Here is a 22726-nt window from a genome sequence, read left to right on the forward strand (position 1 = left end):
GTTCAGCGCCTTAACCACCATGCCACCTGCTGGCCCATGATGGCTAAACTTCTGAATTCTACAAAACTTTTAAAGAAGTAACGTCCATTCTTCTCAAATTACTTCTAAAGATCCAAAAGGAAGGGACTCTCCCAAATTCATTTTACAAACTTCTATCATTCAAAACAATATACATATATAAATAATAAAATAAAAAGCATTCAAATAGAGAAAGATGAGGTCGGCCAGTGGCACAGTGGTTAGGGGCACTGGACTCCCCAAAACAGATAAGGATACTTCCCAAAACAGATAAAGATACATCAAGAAAGGAAAACAGACCAATATCTCTGATGAATATAGATGTAAAAATTCTCAACAAGATACTAGCAAATTGTATTCAACAACATATAAAAAAAGATTATTCATTACAACCAGGCAGGCTTTATTTCAGAGATACAAGGGTGGTTCAACATACACAAAACCATAAACATAATACACCATGTTAACAGAAAGAACGATAAAAACCACATGATAATTTCATTTGATACAGAAAAAGCATTTGACAAAATACAACATCCCTTCGTTATTAAGACTCTCAGCAAAATCGGCATAGGCAGATCATTTCTCAGCATAATAAAAGTCATCTATGAAAAACCTATCGCTAACATTATACTAAATGGGGAAAAGCTAAAAAGCTTTTCCAATAAAAACCGGCACAAGTAACCACTCTCTCCACTCCTTTTCAATATAGTGCTGGAAATCCTAGCCAATGTGATCAGACAAGAGAATAAAATAAAAGGCACTCAAATAGGGTAAGAAGAGGCCAGCCCGTGGTGTGGTGGTTGGGGCGCTGGACTCCCACATGACAGACTGTGGTTTGAATCTCAGATCTGGCAGCTTGCTTTTTCACTTTCCCTGTCTCTCCCTTTCTGTCCCTCTCTGGTCAAATTAAAATAAATTAATAAATAAATAAATTTAAATAAAATAAATTTTGAGAGGTTTTTGCTATAAGGTGCATGTGCTCGCCAGGAAGACAGAGAGAGACAGAGCGATAGAAAGTGAGAAATCAGCCCCCAGGGGGGATGGCCACGCCGCAATCCCTTCTCCTCCATTCTCCTCTTGGGACCTTGGGCATGCACACACACACGCCCGGTGTGATTTTAAGCCACTGGTCTGGGACTTGAACTGCAGTCAGCTACATGGGAGTTCAGCGACATAGCCATTATGCTAACTGCTGGTCCCAATAAATTAATTCTTAAAAAAAAAACAAATAGGGAAAAGAAGAGTTGAAATTATCTGTTTGCAAATGACATGATTGTATACATAGATGACCCAAAGGTATTCACAAAAAAAAAAACTTCTTGAAGTAATAAATTAATACAATAAAGTGGCAGGATACAGAATCAACTTACAAAAATCTATAGTATTTCTATATACAAACAACAAGCAGACAGAGGCAGAACTTAAGAAAGCAATCCCATTTACCATAGCCACAAAAAGTATAAGATATCTAGGAATAAATCTAATGAAGGAAGTCAAAGACCTCTACAAGGAAAACTATGAAAATGGAAAAGGACACAAAAAAGTGGAAGGACATCCCTTGTTCCTAGACTGGGAGAATTAATATAATCAAAATGGCAATTCCACTCAAATTAATCTACATATTTAATACAATGCCTATAAAAGTACAAGAGACTTTCTTCACAGATCTAGAAAAGACAATCATAGTACTTGTCTGGAATCATAAAAGATTCCATATTGCCAAAGCAATCCTGTGCCAGAAGAATGGAGTGGGTAGCATCTCGCTCCCTGACCCCAAAATATATTACAAAGCTGTGATAAGCAAAACAGCTTAGTATTGGCACAAAAATAGATATGTGGACCAATGGAACAGAATAGAGATTCCAGAAATGGACCCCAGAACATAAAGCCAACTGGTTTTTTTCTTATTTATTTACATTTAATCATGACTTTATAGTGTACAACATTTCTTTTTCCAGCACAAATACCATGCATGTCAGTCAAGACAAAGATATTATTATATCCATTATCATCAGCAAATACCTTCCCATTTTTTCGTCAAGTAAGCTTTTACTTGTATTTGTCTTCCCCTTTCCCCTCCCTCCCTTCCATACTACACTTTTTCTTTCACATTTTATTGATTCACAAAAGATCTTAAACTAAAAATATGGACAAAGCTAGAATCTAGTGACAAGTCCACTGTAATTTTCTACTGAAACATTTTTTCTCTCTCCATTCCCCCTTTTACTAAAAAGAGGTATAAACTAACTTATTTACCAAAAAAATTAGGTTAATTTCAATTTGTCTGTTATTTGCAGAAAGCCTCATAAGAATTTAATTTATGATGCAAGACAACAGATACTATTTGTATTATTTAACTTATGCAAATAACCATTCTGCCACAAAATAAGAACGCTCACATGTATTTTCCAATTGCAAAGGGATCAGGAAGGGAGAAAAGTTTTTCAATTTGTTTTTAACAAATTGCTGAACCTATCAACAACTCAAAAGAAAAAAAAATCCTTAAATATGGAAGATAAATCAAAGAAAATCAGAAATTTTTTTTTAATTTGTAAAACCAGGCCACTTTAATGTTTTTTGTACAATTTAATAAATAATCTTTTGATGACTGCAGACATGTAAGACTGGCTATATTCAGAAACATCAGTCATGATGGTTTTCCAGATGGTGTTATCATCTTCAAAATTACAAGGAGTTATTTGTATGCAACTGCTATCAAACCAGTAAGATAGCATTTATACATCCATCATTTTCAGGATTGTTGGTAACTTGGGCATATTTCCCCCAAATAACCTTGCCTCCTTGTGTCACAAGGCCCAGCTCACTCACATTCACCTCAATGACAGTACCTTTGGTGATAACGCCCAAAGTTGTATATAGTGGGGATGAGGGATTCTTCTTTACACCGAGTATTGGCAGGCAAAAGATGGCTTTCAGTTCAGGATGTGTTACGTGGGCCTTCTTGAAACGTAAGCCCATTGGCTTAATGAATCTTTCATATTTAGGTGGTTTTCTAGTAAAGCCATCTCCAACAAAGCAAACTTTTGTAACCATCCTCTTCCATGCCTTCTTCTTTCTCTTTCCTGTTCGAATAACTTTTAACACTTCTGTTTCTCCCTGGGCTCGAACTTTGGGTAGAGGGACTTCCCATTTTCCCGCTTTCTCTTTCCATTTTTGTTTAATCATATTGGAAAGTACTTTAGCTTGGGACTGTCCTCTGTCCAACAGATAGGCAGGTACTGCTCCTTGTGGAGTCTTTTCATCATTCTTCTGTTTGGTGTTCCTCTTTTCATGCATCTGATTGTCTTTTTCATTTGTACTTTCTCAGCATGGCGCTGTTTATGATAGAGCTTAGCCTTCAGACCAATCATCTTTTTTGCCTTCTTTGAACGTTCATGAGCCTCCCGACTTTCCTTCTTTCTCTTTTTCTCATGGTAATCCAAACGGTATCCATAGCGTTTACGATGTAATTCAATATATTCGTTTTGTGGCTGTAATGATGTGAGAAATGTTACTTTAATTTTTAAAAGTTAATTGAAGGAAGTGTCGATAACCAAATTACTACAAAGTATCTTAAAAAGTCCCAAATTAAGTCAAAGGCACATCCTCAAAGTAAAATAATTGTGAAATGAAGAATTCTTTTTGGGACCAGCAGTTAGCGTAATGGCAATGTCGTTGGACTCCCATGTAGTTGACCGCAGTTCGCATCCCGGACCCGACGGCTTAAACTCATGCCGGGCGTGTGTGCGTGCGTGCCCAAGATCCCAAGAGGAGAATGGAGGAGAAGGGATTGCTGCGTGGCCATCCCCCTGGGGGGGTGATTATTTCTCACTTTCTATCTCTCTGTCTCTGTCTGTCTGGCGAGTGCACGCACCCTATAGCAAAAACCTCTCCAAAAAAAAAAAGAATTCTTTTAAGTTCTAATATTTTCACATTATTTTGTTTTAAACCATTTTCAATGTTGGGTAAAATATGTACATTTTATCATTTTAGGGAAGTATAATTACTGCTTTTTTTAAGAATTATTTTATTTAACTTTATTTATTTTAATTTGACCAAGGAGGGACAGAATGAGAGAGAGAGAGAGAGAAAGCCTCCAGGCCCAGTACTCAAACTGTGGTTGACCATGTGGGAGTCCAGCGCCCTCAACCACCACGCCACCTGCTGGCCCCTAATTACTGCTTTCTGAAGCTTTTTAATTAAAAAAAATTATTTTATTTTATTATTTTATTTTTGGAGTGCTTTTTGCTATAGGGAGCATGTGCTCACCAGAAAGAGAGAGGGAGACAGAAAGCAAGAAATCACCTCCCAGTGGGGATGGCCACACCGCAATCCCTTACCTTCTTCTCAATTCTTCTCTTGGGATCCTGGGCACGCATGCACACATGCCTGGCGTGAGTTTAAGCCACTGGGTCTGGGACTTGAACCACGGTTGACTACATGGGAGTCCAGCAACATAGCCATTACACCAATTGCCAGTCCCAAGTTAAAAAAATTTTTTTAATTGCCAGAGGACACATGAACTCACCAAAGAGAAGTAAGGGCAAGGAAGTAGTCTTGCCAATGTTGAGTGTGGTAATGCTGTAGTTCCTATTCCTTCATCTCTCCGTTCTGTCAGGATTTGGGACATGCACACACCCATGCCCCATGTATTTCAGGATGCCAAGGCTAAGAATTGAATTGCAATCAGCCATGTAGAATCTGACTTTTTTAACCACAAGGCTATGAATTTGGCCCCTGAACTTTTTTAAAATCTGGAACCATTCCTGTCTTTTTTCCTTTTTTTGGATTATCATACTAATTACCTCATCAAATTCATATAAGAGTAACTTTTTTTTTTTGGAGAGGTTTTCGCTATAGGGCACGTGCACTCGCCAGACAGACAGAGAGAGACAGGGAGACAGAAAGCGAGAAATCACCCCCCAGGGGCGATGGCCATGCCACAATCCCTTCTCCTCCATTCTCCTCTTGGGATCTTGGGTATGCACACACAAGCGCCCACCGTGAGTTTTAAGCCATCGGGTCCGGGACGTGAACCGCAGTTGACTATATGGGAGTCCAGTGACATAGCCACTACGCTAACTGCTGGTTCCAGAATGTTCTTGTCTTTTCTTCCCATATGAAAAATAATCTTGCCGGATATAGTATTCTTGGTTTAAATTGTTTTTCACTTAACACTTTGAACATATTTTCCCATTCTTTCCTTGCTTGCATTGTTTCTGACAAAAAGTTCAATGTTAGCCTGATGGGATATCCTTTAAAAGTAACTTGACGTTTCTCTCTTGCCAATTTTAGTATCTTGTCTCTGTGGTTTTGGTCAATCTGGCTATGATGTGCTTCGGAGATCTTGGATTGATTCTATGTAGTGACTTTTGTATTTCTTGGGTCTGTATATTTGAATGCCTCTCTAGATTTGGAAAGTTTTTGACAGAGCCCATACAGCTAACATAGGCAGAACATGGGGAGCTGCCTCTCATGTCTAAGCAAGGCTTGTCTGAGAAGAAGCTGCAAGCAAGGCTGCAGCCCTGAGCTCAAAGTGTCAACCGTGTTGCTTTACTAGTTTGTCCTTTCAATCTCTCTGCCATGGGCTTTACTGTCGTTATGGTGCCCCGGTACCCCATAAAGATAAAATAACACCCCCAGCCTTACTATAACTTTTACAATAATCCTGAAGGAATGTGGATCCACTAAGGCAGGGGCTGCAAACGGGAATTACTCCCATTAGACTCACCTCACCCTCCTGGAAAATGTCAATAAAGAATGCTGCATTCACTTCGCCTACTGGGGGTTACATAGGTAAGCATTAGAAAGGTTTAGGTTAAAGCTACTAAATTGGTGAAATGATCTCAGTAGCTGGGAGAGGCTCAGGGACTCGTCCATGAAGTACCGAAGCACCGTTACCCCAAACAAAGACCATGGGTCACCTTTGATCTAAGGACAAGGAAAGACTGCCACTCCCTAAGCCATAGCCATTGTATTGAACAGCATGTAGAGGGTCACAAGTACACAATAACCTTTAGGTCAGTCATCAAACTGCTTACCCCAGAAATAATATAGGTATTCCACTTTAGTATATGTTAACCTTGTCTTTACTTAACCAGACAGGATTTCTATCTAGGCCTTTGTAACTGGCAATCTTCTGCCACCCAGCCTGAGGCTGAAGTTCTCAAGCTGGCCTGGGCCTCAAGTTCTCAAGCTGGCCTGAGACTGAAGTTATCAAGCTGGCCCGGGACTGAGGTTATTAAGATTCCTGGAAGCCCCCTCATCCAAAAGACCCTTCCCAGTAATCAAGATCTAAGGAGAGAATGCACCAGACAAATGGACTTCCTTATTCTAAGGATTATGACTGTTTATACCTAAACAAAACAGACGTCATGTTTTATGATTATTGTCCCTATGCTTTGAATGCTTTACCTTTTAGAGTAAAATCTTTTACTTACTTCCCCTCATCCATCCTACTCCTGTAAAACTCTTTCAATAATAAATATGTATGTCTCCTAGCCATGGAGGCTGCAGTCTTGAGCTGGCTCTGACTGTAGTCAGCTGAGAACATACCAAAGAGCATCAAGGTCTTAGTCTGATTGTTCCTCGCCCGTGTCGCCTTCCTGTGTACAGGCTTCAACCCACCCCGGCTGGAGCAGGCCTCCAGCAAGTTTTCTTCCAGGATTTCATGGAATAGATTATCAATGCCTTTATTACTTTCTTTGCTTTCTGGGATACCGATTATTGTTAGGGCACCTAATGGTATCAGGTATTACTCGTATATTTTTCTCATTTTGGGGAGTTATTTTCTGTCTTTTTGGTGGAATTTTCTAGGTCAGAGTTTCTATCTTCTACATCTGAGATTCGATCTTCTGCATGGTCTAATCTGCTTTTAATACTTTCAAGGGAGGTTTTGATTTCCTGTATTACAGCCTTCATCTCTATCAGTTCTGTTTGATTATTTTTTATGGTGTGTATTTCCTCTTTCAGATTGTACAAGAGCTTCCTCATTTCCTGGAAATCATTGTCTCTTTTCTCTTGCATCTTCTGGAGTTCATTCTCTCTCTTCTCTTGCATCTCTGTTAGCTTTGTCACTATGAATATTCTAAATTCTTTATGTGACATTTCCATGAGTTCCATTGTCTGTCTGTGGATGATGAAAGGCTGTTCTTTTCCCCTAGGGGAGAGACATTTTCTAGGTTTCCCATATTTCTTGTGCCTCTGTGGTGGTTTCTGGCCATCTGATGAGTTATACATTTCTTACTAATTTTTTGGAGTTAATTCTGAGTGTTAGAGGTGTGCAGGGGAGATGACCTGCAATATTTCTGCAGTTCCATTTCCCAATGGTGATGTTCATCAAGCAACCTGTACTTTTGTTGACAGAACTGGATATTACAAAGGCCTCACAGTTTCTAGGGAATAGGTATACCTGGGCTAAGCTGTGGTGTTTCAACTGAGAATTCAGAGGTGTGTGGGAGGAGATGAGACACACTCACTGCAGCTTCACATTTCTCCCTGCTTCTCACTTTGCAGTCTCTCTTCTCTGATTTTTAGTCATTCGGTGGTATATTCACATTTGGCCAATATGTTTGGAGATTTCTGCTAATGTAAGCTCATATGCTTCACTTTACTGTAAGGTAATTCTATGCCTATTTCTCCTCTACTACTGTGTTTTGCAACATGGTATCCACAGAAAGAGATTTGAATTCAGACTTATGAAGATGAGTTTATCCTTTTCTGTAGTAGTTCAGTGGGGGATGAGGTTTTCCATGACCCTAAAAGTATTCAGATATTTTGTTACTGTGCACTAGACCTTCTTACACACTGAGTGTGTGGAAACTGAGGAGGAAGACAAGAAAGCCAGGTAAAAGAAAAAGAAAAAAGAGGGGAAAAGACCCCCCCCCAAAAAAAGGAAAAAGCAAACAAACAAAAAGTAAAAAAAATTTCTTCTTTAAAAAACGCAAAAAAATTAAAACCATGTGGTGTGCTAGCATGCCATGCTAAAGGGCAGGGCTGAGCCCACCTTAGATCACATGGATTCTGAAATTAGCAAGAGAAAGGAGAAGTCAGAGACAAAAGACAGTACTTATAGATTAAAAAGTACACAACATATGTATAAAAAAGGAAATGTTTGTAAAAAAAAATTCTTCTTTAAAAAACGCAAAAAAATTAAAACCATGTGGTGTGCTAGCATGCCATGCTAAAGGGCAGGGCTGAGCCCACCTTAGATCACATGGATTCTGAAATTAGCAAGAGAAAGGAGAAGTCAGAGACAAAAGACAGTACTTATAGATTAAAAAGTACACAACATATGTATAAAAAAGGAAATGTTTCGAGAGAAAGGGAGAGGGACAGAGACAGAGACAGAGGCAGAAAGAAGACAGAGACCTTCCTACCTTGCTTTGCTAGATAGTGGGCCATAAGGAGATGTCTGGGGCAGGGGCTTTCCAGTTAAAGGGATAGGGCTGGGCTCAGTCAACTGGTTTTTGACAAAGGGTACCATTAATCCCGTGAGACAAGGAATATCTCTTTAGCAAATGGTGCTGGGGAAAACTGGGTATCCACCTGAAGAAAGATGAATTTGAACCCCTATCTCTCACCATTAACAAAAATCAACTCTGGGATCTAAGAGCTAAACCTAAGACCTCAAACTATAAAACTACTGTTGGAAAACACTGGGGAAACTCTGGGAGACGCTGGGGTAGGCAAAGACTTCTTAAATCAGACCGCCAAAGCATAGGCAAAAATCCCAAAAATAGACAAGTGGCATTACATAAGATTAAGAAGTTTCCACATGGCAAAAGATACAGTAAGTAGTGTGAATTGACAACCTTCGGAATGGGAGATTTTTGTAAACTTTGCCTCAGACAAGGGACTGAGAACCGGAATATACTGGGAACTCAAGTGGCTTATTCAAAAAAAAGATTTACCCAATTAAAAGATGGGAAAAGGAACTAAATAAACAACTCTCTACAGAAGACAAACAAACAGCCAAAAAGGATATGAAAAAAATGCTCAACGTCCCTCATCATAAGGGAGATGCAGATCAAAACCACAATGAGATACCACCTAACCCCAGTCAGAATGGTGAAGATTAAAAAAACAATAAATTATAAATACTGGCAAGGATGTGGTGGAAGGGGAACCCTCCTACACTTCTGGTGGGAATGTAAATTGGTCCAGCCACTATGAAAAACAATATGGAGTTTTCTCAAAGATCTGCAAATTGAGCTATCATATGATCTAGCAATTCTTTCCTACCCAAGACATAGGAGAATGCTCAGTCAGAAAAGTGCTTTCACATCTATGTTTATTGCAGCATTATTCACAATTGCTAGGACTTGGGACCAATCCAAATGTCCACAAACAGAAGAATATATTGAAAAAGTGTGGCACATATACTCTCTGGAATACTACTCAGCCTTAAAAACCAAGATCCTGGCACATGATAGAAAGTGGTTGAATATGGAAGACTCACTGCTGAGTGAAGAAAGCCAGGCTATGAATGCAAGATATTGTATGTCTCCACTTAACATATACCAACTATCCACACTCTGTGGTGGAAACTGAGAGTTTAAAGAACATAAAAACATTAAAAATGGTTATAGACTCTGGAGACAATGTGGGAAGAGGGTGGGAGAAAGGGGAGAGTGTAAGGAAAGAAATTAAGGAGGAAAATAGAGAGGCAAGACATTTATGGGACACAGAAACGGGTTATTAGCTATTGATGATAATGTGTTTTGTATCCTCAACTGGACTAGTGTAAAGTGTATTCATGTTGGGTAAATTCAACTTACAAGCAAAGTGATGCATAGTGATTAAATGTATAAAATACAAAAGAAAATCATGCCAGGCATGTGTACATGCATGCCCCAAATCTCAGGAGGAAAATGGAAGAGAAGGGATTGTAGAGTGGCCATGCCCATGGGTGATTTCTCACTTTCCCTCTCATTGCCTATTTATAGTGAGTACATGCACCCTATGGCAAAAACCTTAAGTTAATTAATTAATTAATTTAATTAGATTTAAAAGGTTGAATATATATGGCCAGCACCAGAGTGCAGGCCATAGTGCAACAGTTAAGCTGTGCATAGGGTTCTGGATCTCACATGGCCAACCATGATTTGAATCTCAGCCCTGGTGACTTGAATAACATGCTGGGTATATGTGTATGTACCCAATATTCTGGCATGATGGAGAAGTGGAGGAACAATGATTGTGACATGATCATGCCCTTATTGGAAGGTGCTTTCTCTCTCTGTCTCTGGTGAGCACACATGCCCTTTAGCAACACACAAAAAAAAACATTGAACAAATACCTACACTATGACCTAGAAATTGTACTCCTGTGTTATCTACCAAAAACAAATGAAAACATAAGTATATAAAAAGACTTAATAATGTTCACAGTACTTTTACTCAGAATAGGACTTAAACCAGATGCTAAATAGAGAGAAGAGGAACTTAGGATGGCTTATCTCTCAAAGCAGATACCAAGTACTTATAGTATTTGTTCTAATCAGCTCTTGTGGATTAATCAGTAACAGTGCAGACATTTATAAAATTTTCCAGTAGTAAATAAAACAAATTTGTCAAAACATATGAAAGAAGGAATGCTATAAGTGAGGATAACGTAAACATTATTATTATAGGATTGAAGGAAAAGGTTGTGATATAGAAGGGTTTCTGTATTGCCAGACTGTTCTAGAATTTATAGGTCTAAAGTGGGATGGAGGATATTGATTTCAAAAATATTCAGTTTAAGACTATTTGTTATACTTTTTTTCTTTTTTTAAAAGAATTATTTTATTCAACTTTATCATTATTATTTTCCAATTTGACCAGACATGGCGGGGGCGGATGAGAAAGCAAGCCACCAGGCTGTGACTTGAACTGTGGTCAGCTATGTGGGGTCCAATGCCTTTTTTTTTTTTTTTTTTGCACTATGATTTTTCACTGTAGGGCATGTGCGCTCGCCAGACAGACAGAGAGAAACATAGAGACAGAAAGCGAGAAATCACCCCCCAGGGGGGATGGTCACGCTGCAATCCCTTCTCCTCCATTCTCCTCTCAGGATCTTGGGCACGCACGCACACGCGCCCGGCGTGAGTTTTAAGCCACCGGGACACGAACCGTGGTCGACCACGTGTGAGTCCAGCGACATAGCCATTACGCTAACTGCTGGTTCCTGGGGTCCAATGCCTTTAACCACCATACCACTTGCCGACCCCTATTTGCTATATTATTAATATTTATAATTTCACATATCTTTATATATGTGTATTTCACATTAAAGCATGTTTAATAAATGACTTTTTAGCACAATATTTTTTCCTTAAGTGATGAAAGACCCAGAACTTTCTTTTTTAGTTGTTGCTCTAGAGCGTGTGGACTCCCCAGAGAGAGAAAGAGGGGGAGAAATCAACCTCTGGGAGGATGGTCATGCTACAATCCCTTCTATTCTACACTTCTCATGGGATTTTGGGCTCCCATGCACACATGCCCAGCATAGTTCTTAAGCCTCTGGGTCCAGGACTTGAACTGCAAAGCTGGTCATGTGGGATTTAGCGCCTTAATCTCCATGCCATCTGCTGGCCCAGACCTAGAACTTTAAACTCTACTCTTTTACTTTGGTAGATAAGGGACATATAAGATGAGAATTTTGGTGCTGGCAGGTGGTGTAGTGGTTAAGGTGTTGGACTCCTACGTGGCCAATTGCAGATTGAGTCCTGGACCTAGCAGCTTGCTTTCTCATGTTCCCTTTCTCTTTCTCTCTCTGATAGAATTTAAAAAATAATAATAATAATAAATAAAATTAAATAAATATTTTTAAGAAAACATGAAAAAAAAAAAAGATGAGAATTTTACATAGAGTCAGCAGGTAGTATGGTGTTTAGGGCTGTAGAATTCCACATGACTGACTATGTTCAAGTACTAGACTCAACAACTTGAAAACCATGTCAGGCATTCATTCTTCCCAAAATCCCAAGGGAAGAATGGATAAGAGGTTGTGGGATGGCCATCTCCACTAGGGAATGATTTTTCACTTTCCTTCTCTTTGTCTCTCACTGATGAGGGTACACCCCCTATGACAACAACCTTAAAAAAAAATAGATAAGAATTTTACAAATATAGTAAGTATTTATCTCAAATATTTTTATTTTTTATTATTTTAATTAATTAATTTCTATTTGCTATAGGGTACATGTGCTCACCAGAGTAAGACAGAGTGAGAGAGATCAAGAAAGGAAAAGTGAGAAAGGAAGTCACCAGGTCTGTGACTTGAACCATGGTCAGCCATGTAGGAGTCCAGCACACCACCTGCTGGCCTCTCTTCTCTCAAATATTAAAGATTAATATCTCAATTATTTTTTACTGTCAGAGGGCAGTGTGCTCACCAGCAAGAAAGAGGATGAGAGTGTCCCCCAACGGGGCACTGTTATACTACAATCCTTTTCCCTCAGTTTCTCCATTCAGTCAGGATTTTGGCCACCCATACATATGCACCCAGCATGTTTTTCAAGCGCCAAGATTAGGACTCAAACTTTGATCAGTCAGATGGGATCTGGCTTCCAAAGCACAATGTTTAACCACTGTACTAGAGGGCCAACCTATTAAAGCCAATTGTTAAAAAAGAATTACTTATTTTCTGCTACTACTACTACTACTATTATTATTATTAATTAGACCAGATAGAGACAGAGAGAGAAAGAAAAGGAAAGTAAGAAAGCAAACCACTAAGTGCAGGACTCTAACCATGGTCAGTCATGTGGGAGTTCCAACAGCCTCAACCACCATGCCATCTGCAAGTTCCTAAAGTCAGTTTTTAAAATTTTGCCAGCGATGGGCCAGCCAGGTGGTTGGATCCTTCATGGCTGACTGAGAGGTTCATGTTCCAGACCCAGTGGCCAATTGTGTTTGAGTCTTGGACCTGAAAATCATGAAAATCATGTAAGCAGGCATGCATGCCTGAAATCCCAAGAAGAAAATGGAGGATAAAGGATTGCTTGTATGATCATCTCCCCTGGAGGGTGCTTTCTCACTCTCCACACCCTGGAGCAAGTGCACACATCCTACAGCAAATTTAAAAAAAAATTTTTTTGCAGAGGTTTTTGCTATAGGGCGCGTGTGCTCACCAGAGAGACAGAGAGATGGAGAGACAGAAAAGTGAGAAATTACTCCCTTAAGGGGGATGGCCACACCACAATCCCTTCTCCTCCATTCTCATCTTGGGATCTTGGGCACACACACACACACACACACACCTGGCGTTGAGTTTAAGCCACTGGGTCCAGGACTTGAATAGCGATCAACTACATGAGAGACATTGAGAGAAAAAATGAGAAATCACATAGCCATTATGCGACATAGCCATTATGCCAATTGCTGGTCACCTTTTTTTTTTAAGAAAAGATTTTATTTTTATTTATTTATTTATTTATTTGTTTGTTTGTTTGTTTATTTTTTAATTTGACCCAAGAGAGAGGGAAAAAGAGAAAGGAAACCACCAAGTTTGGGACTCAAACCGTGGCTGGTCATGTGAGAGTATCCAGTGCCTTAACCACCATGACACCTGCTAGTCCCCCATAGCAAATATTTTAAAAAATTATTTATTTAGTTTTATTTATCATTATTATTTTTTAAAATTTTGCTATAGGACATGTGTACTCACCAGAGTACAGAGAGAAAGACAGAGAGAGAAAGAGAAAGTGAGAAAGCAAGCCATCAGGTTGAAAACTTGAACTGTGGTTGGCTATGCTTAGTACAGAGTCTTAATCACAATGCTACCCACTGGCCCCCCAGGGCAAAATTTAAAAGGAAATAATTTTGTCAGAGAGTATGTGCATTCACCAGAGAGAGACAAAATGAGAGGGAAAGAAAGAAAGTATGGCCCAGGGGGAATGGGCACACCGCAATCTCTTCTCCATCTCTCCTCCTTTAGGAATTTCAGGCACACATGCTCACTGTGTTTCTCAAGGTTCTGGGTCTGGGACTTAACCTGAACATTTGATCACATGGAGTCCTGATACCTTAACCACCATGCCACATGCTGTCCGTAAAGCCAAATATTAAATGCGGATATTAAATTGCTTAGAAAACCAAGTGTGCTGGAAGTAATTTTAATTGTTCTACTGTATCCCATGCTTTTTTTTGTACTGCAGAGGTTGGAATCCTGAGAATTAAAGTTATTAGACACTTGCCTCTGGAATTCTGGATGCAATTTGTTTTCTTTCAATGACAAAAATTCACAAGATTAGGAAGGCAAACAAAAACGGAATTTTTTTGCAAAAATTCTAACAATGCCTTTGCCACTGAAGGTACTTTGTAAGGGTCAAGTTACAAATTACATGATAATATTATAAATAATTAAAACACATAACAGGAGCCAGCAGGTGGTATAGTGGTTAAGGCACTAGACTCTTGTATGGTTTAAGTCCTGGACCTGGCAACTTGAAAATCATGCTAGGTGCACGTTATGTCTAAAATCCAAGGAGGAAAATGGAGAAGGGACTGCAGTGTGGTCATCCCCCAAGGGTGTGATTTCTCATTTTTTCTCTCACTGTCTCTCTTTCCTTTTCTCTCTGAAGAATGCATATGCCCTATAGCAAAAAAAAAAAAAAACACAAACAAAAAAAAAAAAAACCACACATGGCATGGTACATCTTGAGTACTTTCTCAATTTGCAAACTTAATGCAAAGCACAGCCAAGAAACAGATTTTTTTTTTTAAATTCATGACAGAGCACACGTGTGCATGTGTTATCTGAAAGTGAGAGAAGACAACCCTTAATAGGGTTTGGCCATGCCACAATCACCTCTCTGCAGTCCTCCAGTCTGGTGGATATTGGGCACTTGAGGATACTGGGTATCATGACATATAGTTTTATAATAAATTATAGTTCCAGAACTACATTGAGAAATGATATGGATTTCATGATGAAGTATTTTTAGTTTACTTTAGTTTTTTTAATTATTTTATTTATTCATTCATTTATTTTAATTTGACCAGAGAGAGAGAGAAAGAGAGAGGGAAAGTGAGGAAGCAAAACACCAGGTCTGGGACTCAAACCATGGCCGGCCATGTGGGAGTGTCCAGCACCTTAACCACCATACCACCTGCTGGCCCCCAGTTTTTAAAATGTGTTTGCCATAGGATATGTGTGCACATCAGAGACGGTGAAAGGGAAAGTGAGAAATGACTCCTAAGAGGGATGGCCACACAGCGATCCCCTCTCCTCCATTCTCCTCCTGGAATTTTAGGCACCAGGTCCGGAACTCAAATTGTGATCAGTCATGTGGGAGTCCAGCACCTTAACTACACCACCTGCTGGCCCTCATTTTTAATTTTTAATAAGTCAAAGCTACTAAAATGTAATGTTGGGGCCAGTAGGTGGCATGGTGGTTAAAGTACTGAACGCTAGACACTCCCACATGGCTGACTGCTGTTTGAGTCCTGGACCTGGTGGCTTGCTTTCTCATTTTCTCATTTTCCCTCTCTCTCTATCTCTTTGCCTCTCTCTATTCAAATTAAAATAAATGAATGAATAAATAAAAATTTTAAAAATAAATAAAATGAAGTGTTTATGACCAAAAAAGGGGGTTAGAATGTTAAGTTGTAGAGGGAACCAGCAGTTAGTGTAATGGCTATGTCGCTGGACTCCCACGTAGTCAACCGCGGTTTGCGTCCCGGACCCTGTGGCTTAAAACTCATGCCGGGCGCGTGTGAGTGTGTGCCCAAGATCCCGAGAGGAGAATGGAGGAGAAGGGATTGTGGTATGACCATCCCCCCTGGGGGGGTGATTTCTCACTTTCTATCTCTATGTCTCTCTCTGTCTGTCTGGTGAGCGCACACGCTCTATAGCGAAAACCTCTTAAAAAAAAGGGGTGGGGGTTAGAATGTTAAGTTGTAGAAAAGTGGATTTCTTCCTACTAAGGAAAAGAGAAGACATCAAAAAAAAAAACTAAAAATAGTGAGAAAAGTAATGAAAATATCTGAAGGAAATTCATTTGCTCTGCAAGAATATTTAAAGTTTCAGGGACGAGCAGATGGTGGAATGGTTACATTGCTGAACTCCCACGTATTTGATGGTGGTTCAAGTCCTGGACATGGTAGCTTAAAACTCAAGTTGGGCACATATGCGTGTGTGCCCAAAATCCGGAAAGGAAAATGGAGGAGAAGGGATTGCGGCATGGCCATACCCCCTGGGGCGTGATTTCGTGTTTTGTGTCTCTCTGTGAGTCTCTAGTGAGTGCATGTGCCCTACAGCAAAATTCTTTCTCAAAAAAAGAATATTTAAAGTTCCAAATCGCTTTCTCTGAAAACTGAACAAGAAGAAAATAATCTGAGGAAAGTCATATTTCACAAAGTCAGTATGATGTTGGGACCAAGTGCTCCATGTCTGAAACAGGATAGTATCTTTTCCAAAAATCCTTCTACTGCATCTCAACAAAGTCAAGAGTTAAATTTCTGTTGCTACTGAACACAGATAATTAGCCTCAGGTAGATATCAAAAGCCAAATCTCTTTACCAGAAAGAGGTGTGAAGAATTTAGTCTGGAGTTTCAGAAGACCTTTAGTCAAAAAAAAAGAAAAAAGATATGGAGAAGCAACTGCTGAAATTCTCATTGCTTTGTTTTGATGGAGTGCTGCTTTCCTCACATAAACGTAATCACAAACATGTAAATAAAACTTAATTTTTTTTAGTTTTCACTATAGGGTGTGTACACTCACCAGAGACAGAGGGGGAAAGTGAAAAATCAATCCTCAGGGAGGATAGCCATGCTACAATCCCTTCTCCTCCATTCTCTTCTTGGGGTTTTGGGAACTCACACACAATCTCCCAGAGTAATTTTCAAGCTCAGTTCAGACTCTAACTGCCCAAGAGTGGGCTATATGGGATCCAGCCACCTTAACCTCCATGTCACTTGTTGGGCTTTAAAACTGTTTTGAGTTTCGAAAAAACTCTTTACTAAGAACTTACTAGTTATGAAGTAGATCAGATTTCCTTTATCTTCTACTTCATATATACTGTTTGCAAAATTAAACTAGACAAAATTGGCCTAGACAATTTCAAAAAGCTTCTAGTTTTATTAAGTAAAGATCAAATTCTTCCATCAAACAATCTGGATGGAGAAAATGCTGCAGTGTGAACTTATTCCATTTCTTTCCTGAGGGAACCCAGGACAGGACAAATTCAATGATAATGCAGCTGAGAAAGACCTCTGGAGATACTCTCTCAAATGTTTACTTTTCAATCCCCACCAAGAAGACATAACAATTATAAATGTATGAGCCTAAGAGTGATTGAAAACACTTGAGCAAAATCGAATGCAATTCAAATGGTAATAAAGACAACTCTCACTAATAAAACTAGATTTTCAGGAACCAGCAGTTAGCTTAATGGCTATGTCGTTGTACTCCCACGTAGTCGACCGCAGTTCGCTCCCGGACCGGGTGGCTTAAAACTCACGCCCAGCGTGTGAGCTTGCGTGCCTAAGATCCCGAGAGGAGAATGGAGGAGAGGGGATTGCGGCGTGACCATCCCCCCTGGGGGGTGATTTCTCTCTTTCTGTCTCTCTCTCTCTCTGTCTGGCGAGCACATGCGCCCTATAGCAAATAAATAAATAAATAAAACTACATTTTCAAAAGTCAGTAAGCAAGGGCCAGCAGGTGGCGTGGTGGTTAAGGGCACTGGACTCCTACATGGCTAACTGCGGTTCGAGTCCCAGGTCTGGTGGCTTGCTTCTTGCTCGCTCACTCGCTGGCTGTCCCTATCTGGTCAAAATAAATAATAATCTTTTAAAAAGTCAGTAAGCATAGAGAACATCCAATAAGATCAATCATCTTAATGTAATAGTTTTATAGAACACCACATTCACAGGTGCAGAAGAGAGAAAAACTGAGAGAAGGGATAGAGAAAGAGAGCGCTTGCGTAAGCGACCTGACCTATGCGACTACAGCTCTGGGTTTTGCTGGGGCTTTGGGACCGTTTTTTACTGCCAGCCTTAAATCAAGTCACCACCTGTTTGGGTACATGCTGTATACTGAGCACCTGCTGTGTGCTTAGAACACATATTAGGCGCCTGCTGGTGCCAAGACTACTTTCTACACCCTGTCAGGGCCTCCTTCACGACAAGCACGTACTCGAGCCGCGAGCGCGCCTCACTCCGCTCCCGGAGCCTCAAAGCCCCTCCTCCGCCTCCCCTTCTAGTCTCTAAACGCGCTCCCGGAGCTCCAGCGCCCGCGTTTGCGCACCTCGCTCGGCTTGTATGGGCTGGAGCCAGCGCTCAACGGCGGACTACATTTCCCACAGGCCTCCGCGCGGAGCTCCCTTCCGCCTTTCTTGCTGGTGTAGGCTCCGAGAGGTGAGTCGGTGGCGTGCACTGAGGAAATGGGCGCGGGGGCGGCGCGGGGGCGGCGCAGATCTCTGTGCGAGGCGGGTTGTAGTGACTGTAGACTTAGCGACGCTGACCGGGCCCTGGGTGTCCTGCTGCGTCCCCTGCCCTTCCGCTTCGGGGCTTCACAGATTCTGAGGCCCGGAATGGCTCGGCGTGCGATGTACGAATGCCAGCGTGAAGGCCCCTAAACAAAAAGGCGCAGTCCTGAAAAGAACAGCTACGTACTCGGAGCGCCGCCGCTTTCCCCGGGCTCGCTCCTGAGGAAACTGCGGGGAGCTCCGGCACAGATTCCAGCCCTGCCTTTGTGTCCGCTCGCCTTTCTCTCTGATACCGAGAAGGCTCTCTCTTATTTCCGTCGGGTTATTTATGTGGTAGATAGTGGGAGCAAGTGTGGCAGCGGGGGTGTGTCCTGAGTCACTCAGGCTGCGTTCCAAGAAAGGCCCGCTGTCAGCTCTCCCATCTCCTTTCTCAATCCTGCTTGATCTTTAGGAAGGCGGAGGGAAAGAAAATTATTGTTGCTCACAGGAAAGTTAACGTCAAGATGAGTTTATGTTTCCTCTTTGTTCCATGAAGTATCGCTTTTATTTTTCTAGGCATTGGACATTTGCTCCCATCTTTTGTGAAGGACTGGAAAAATCAGCCCGCACTGTAAAGAGAAGCAGTAGCCTTGTCATTAATTAGACTGCAAGGGAAGACAAAGCCAACTGCAAAATTAATGAAAAATATTTCTCGGGACCAGCAGATGGCGTAGCGGTTACATCGCTGGGCTCCCACGTGGTTGACCTGTGTTCGAGTCCCGGACTGGGTGGCTTTAAACTCTGGCGAGCGTGTATGCCTGTGTACCCAAGATCCCGGGAGGAGAAGGGAATGCAGTGTGGCCATCTCCCATGAGGGGAGGGCAGTTTCTCACTTTCTGTCTCTCTCTCTCTGGCAAGAACATGTGCCCTATAGCAAAAATCTTTCCAATAATAATAATAATAATTTTAAAAGAAAATATTATTTCTCAGGTTATAAAGCAGTTGTAAAATGCATAACAACTCCAAGAGATGATAGCTTTCTTACCAGTGATGCGCCAGACTTGCTTTGCTATTTTAATTTTATTATTACCTAATGTCTAGGCCACTCTAGTGATAACAATTGTGACAGCACTAAATATCAGATTAATCTCTGCATCTCCTAATCTTACTTCAGAAACCAGCCTTTCCAAATCCTAGATCCCCTTAGCTCCTCCTCACAATCCTTTGCCTGGAACTCAACCCTTTACAAAAGCTTTTATTCTCCTCTCCCTCATCTGTGATATTTTGCCCATTCCTGTGAAATTTCCTCCTCTGTAAATCAATAAATATGATTTTGTTAGACTATATGGGCTTGTTCCAGTCAGTGTAGTTGCTTATGTGTTAACACCTAAACTGTTCTGTTCATAGACCTGGTTCTTTGGCCTTCCTCAGTGAATGAGGGGATGATGAAGGTAGATGGCTCCCCTCCCACTCCTCTCCAGTGGATATTCCCAGGAGGAAACATTTGACAGTCATTTAATTTCTCATGTAAACTGCCTCTTTCTAATCATTTACATGGTCTACAAGTAAACCTAAAGAGAAGCTAAATGCAGCACTTTAATTTAGGCTTCAATTTGTTGAGATTACAGTTCAGATGGAATCACAGGCTGTGTCTTTGATTACCACAGCCCTGGGTTCAATGCAGGGAGATAGGAGATAGTTTGATTAGTGACAGTGTTTTCTGCCTTTTTTTTTTTTTTTTTTTTTTTTTAAAGGTTTTTGCTGTAGTGCCCCTGAACATGCCTGAGAGAGACAGAAGAAAGTAAGAAATCACCCCTCTCCCTAGTGGAGATGGCCAGGCAGCAATCCCTTCTCCATTCTTTTGTGATTTGGAACATGCACTCACACTCCTTAAAAGCCCTGCTTTTTATTTGACTAGAAGGGACAGAGAGAGAGGGAAAGTGAGAAAAAGCCTGGCTTTTAAGGAGTGGTGGTGTGGTAGGGTTTTTAGGGTATAGGTCTGTGTTAACAAGGGAAGGGACTATTAGAAAGAGAAGAAAGAAAAATTTAAAAAGTGATTTGAAGTTTTTGACACCATGAATTTATTTTAGGCCAATATTTGTGTGATTTTATGAGAGGCACATTGGTGTAGTGAAAATAGTATGGGTTATGGAACTGAATTGCCAGTGTTCAAATCCTAAATCTGCCACTTAGAGCTGAGTGAGTTTGGGGCAGTTCATCTTAGCTCTTTGTACCACAGTTCTATTATTTGTAAAATCAGGATAATGATAGAACCTACTGTATAGGATTGCTCTGAAATATATAAATGTATGTATGTAAACCTCTTAGATAATGCATAACACTTCATTTTAATTGTCACATTTTTAAAAATAATTATTTAATTTAATTTGTTACTACTATTTTTTAATTAGACCTGAGAAAGAGAGAGAGAGAAAAGGAAAGAGAGAAAGCAAGCCCTCAGGCCTGGGACCCAGACTGTGGTGGGCCATGTAGAAATCCAGTGCATTTAACCACCATGCTACCTGCTGGCCCTTAATTGTCACATTTTAATTTTTTAAAAAAATATTTTAACTTTATTTATTTATTTTATTTGACCAGAGAAGAACCAAGTGAGAGAGAGAGAAAGATAGAAAGTGAGAAAGCAAGCTGCCAGGTCCAGGACTCGAATCGTGGTTGGCCATGTGGGAGTCCAGCACCCTTAAGCACCACACCATCTGCCAGCTTCTCACATTTTAATTTTCTGTCTTTCTTCATCACCCAGATCCAGAAATTTTGAGAATTTTGCCACATTTTTTATTTTCAGTCCTGTACCTTCCTGTTGTAAATTGTTAATAATCAAGAATTGTCTTTCAAAGTGATCCTTTGACCTTTAATAGTTAGCATTATAAGACAGAGCAGGGCTGAAAAGTCTTTTTTTAATTTAATTGGGTGCCAGTGGGTGGCATGGGGATTAAGGACATTGAACTCCCACATGGCCAACCATGGTTCAAGTCCTGGACCTGGCAGCTTGCTTTCTCACTTTCCCTCTCTCTCTGTCCTGTCTGGTCAAATAAAAATAAATAAATAAATAAATAAAGTTAAATAAAACAATTCTACAAAAATACTTATTTGTATTGTTATTATTATTGGAGAGATTTTTGCTATAGGATGCATATGCTCACTGGAGAGACAGAGACAGAGAGAATGTAAGAAATCATATCCCAGAGGAAATGGCCATGCCATAATTCTTCTCCATTCTCCTCTTGTGATTTTGGGAACACATGCAGATGTGCTTGTGTGATTTTCAAGCCTCCGGGTCCGGGTCTTGAACTGTGGTTTGCCATGTGAGAGTCTAGCACCTTAACTACTACACTACCTGCTGGCCCCTATTATTATTTTAAAATTTTCTATAGGGTATATCTTCTCACCAGAGGGAGACAGAGACAGAAAAAGAGAGAAAAAATAAGAAAGCAAGCTGCCAGGGCCGGCAGGTGGCATGGTGATTAAGGGCGCTAGACTCCCACATGGCCGACTGCGGTTGGAGTCCAGGACCTGGTGGCTAACTTTCTCACTTTTCCTGACTTTTTTTTTTTCTCTCTCTCTTACTCTGTCCCTCTCTGGTCAAACTAAAATAAATAAAAGAAATTAAAAAAAAATTTTTTTGGAGAGGTTTTTCCTATAGGGTGTGTGCGCTCACCAGAAAGACAGAGGGAGACAGAGAGATAAGAAGTGAGAAATCACCCCCCAGGGGCGATGGCCATGCCACAATCCCTTCTCCTCTAGGAGCTTGAGCATGCATACACACGTGCCCAGCAAATTTAAGCTATTAGGTCTGGGACTCGAACCGCAGTCAGCTACATGGGAGTTCAGCGACATAGCCATTATGCTAACTGCTGGTCCCTTAAATAATTCTTTTTTTAAAAAAAAGATAAAGAATAAAAAGAAAGAAAGCCTCCAGGTCCAGGACTTGAACTGGCCATGTGGGAGTTCAAGGCCTTAACCACCATGATGACACCTGGTAGCCCAAGAACCCTATTGTTTCTCTCTTTTTTTTTTTTATCATTATTATTTTAATTTGAGGGGTGATTTTTTTTTTTCATCCAAAATACACTGTGCATTGTCTCAATCAAGTACATCCACATATATGTTCTCAGCAAATAATTTTCCAATTCTTACGTCCTGCATACCTTGCCCTTTGTCTTGCCATCCCTGATTCCCCATCCCCCACCCTCTACTATGTCCCACCTTCCCCCCCCTTTTTCCCTGGCATCCATGGTTGCCCTCCATACCTTCCTCCCCCCCCCCCTTTCCTTTGTTTGCCCACTGAACT

At 40.6% G+C, this 22726-nt stretch overlaps 1 protein-coding gene across 2 annotated transcripts in view; it reads left to right on the forward strand.

The window, feature by feature from the left end:
* The first annotated feature begins 18343 nt into the window (after positions 1 to 18343).
* Positions 18344 to 22726, forward strand: part of ZFP14 (ZFP14 zinc finger protein) — a 48237-nt gene continuing 43854 nt past the window's right edge. For both annotated transcript variants that reach the window (XM_014582594.2, XM_006164673.3), the window contains exon 1: positions 18344 to 18367. The gene's annotated coding sequence lies outside the window, so the exon portion shown is untranslated. The remainder of the gene's footprint in view (positions 18368 to 22726) is intronic.

The sequence above is a fragment of the Tupaia chinensis genome, unplaced genomic scaffold (genome assembly GCF_000334495.1).
Source record: "Tupaia chinensis unplaced genomic scaffold, TupChi_1.0 Scaffold143654_1, whole genome shotgun sequence".
Lineage (NCBI taxonomy): Eukaryota > Metazoa > Chordata > Mammalia > Scandentia > Tupaiidae > Tupaia > Tupaia belangeri.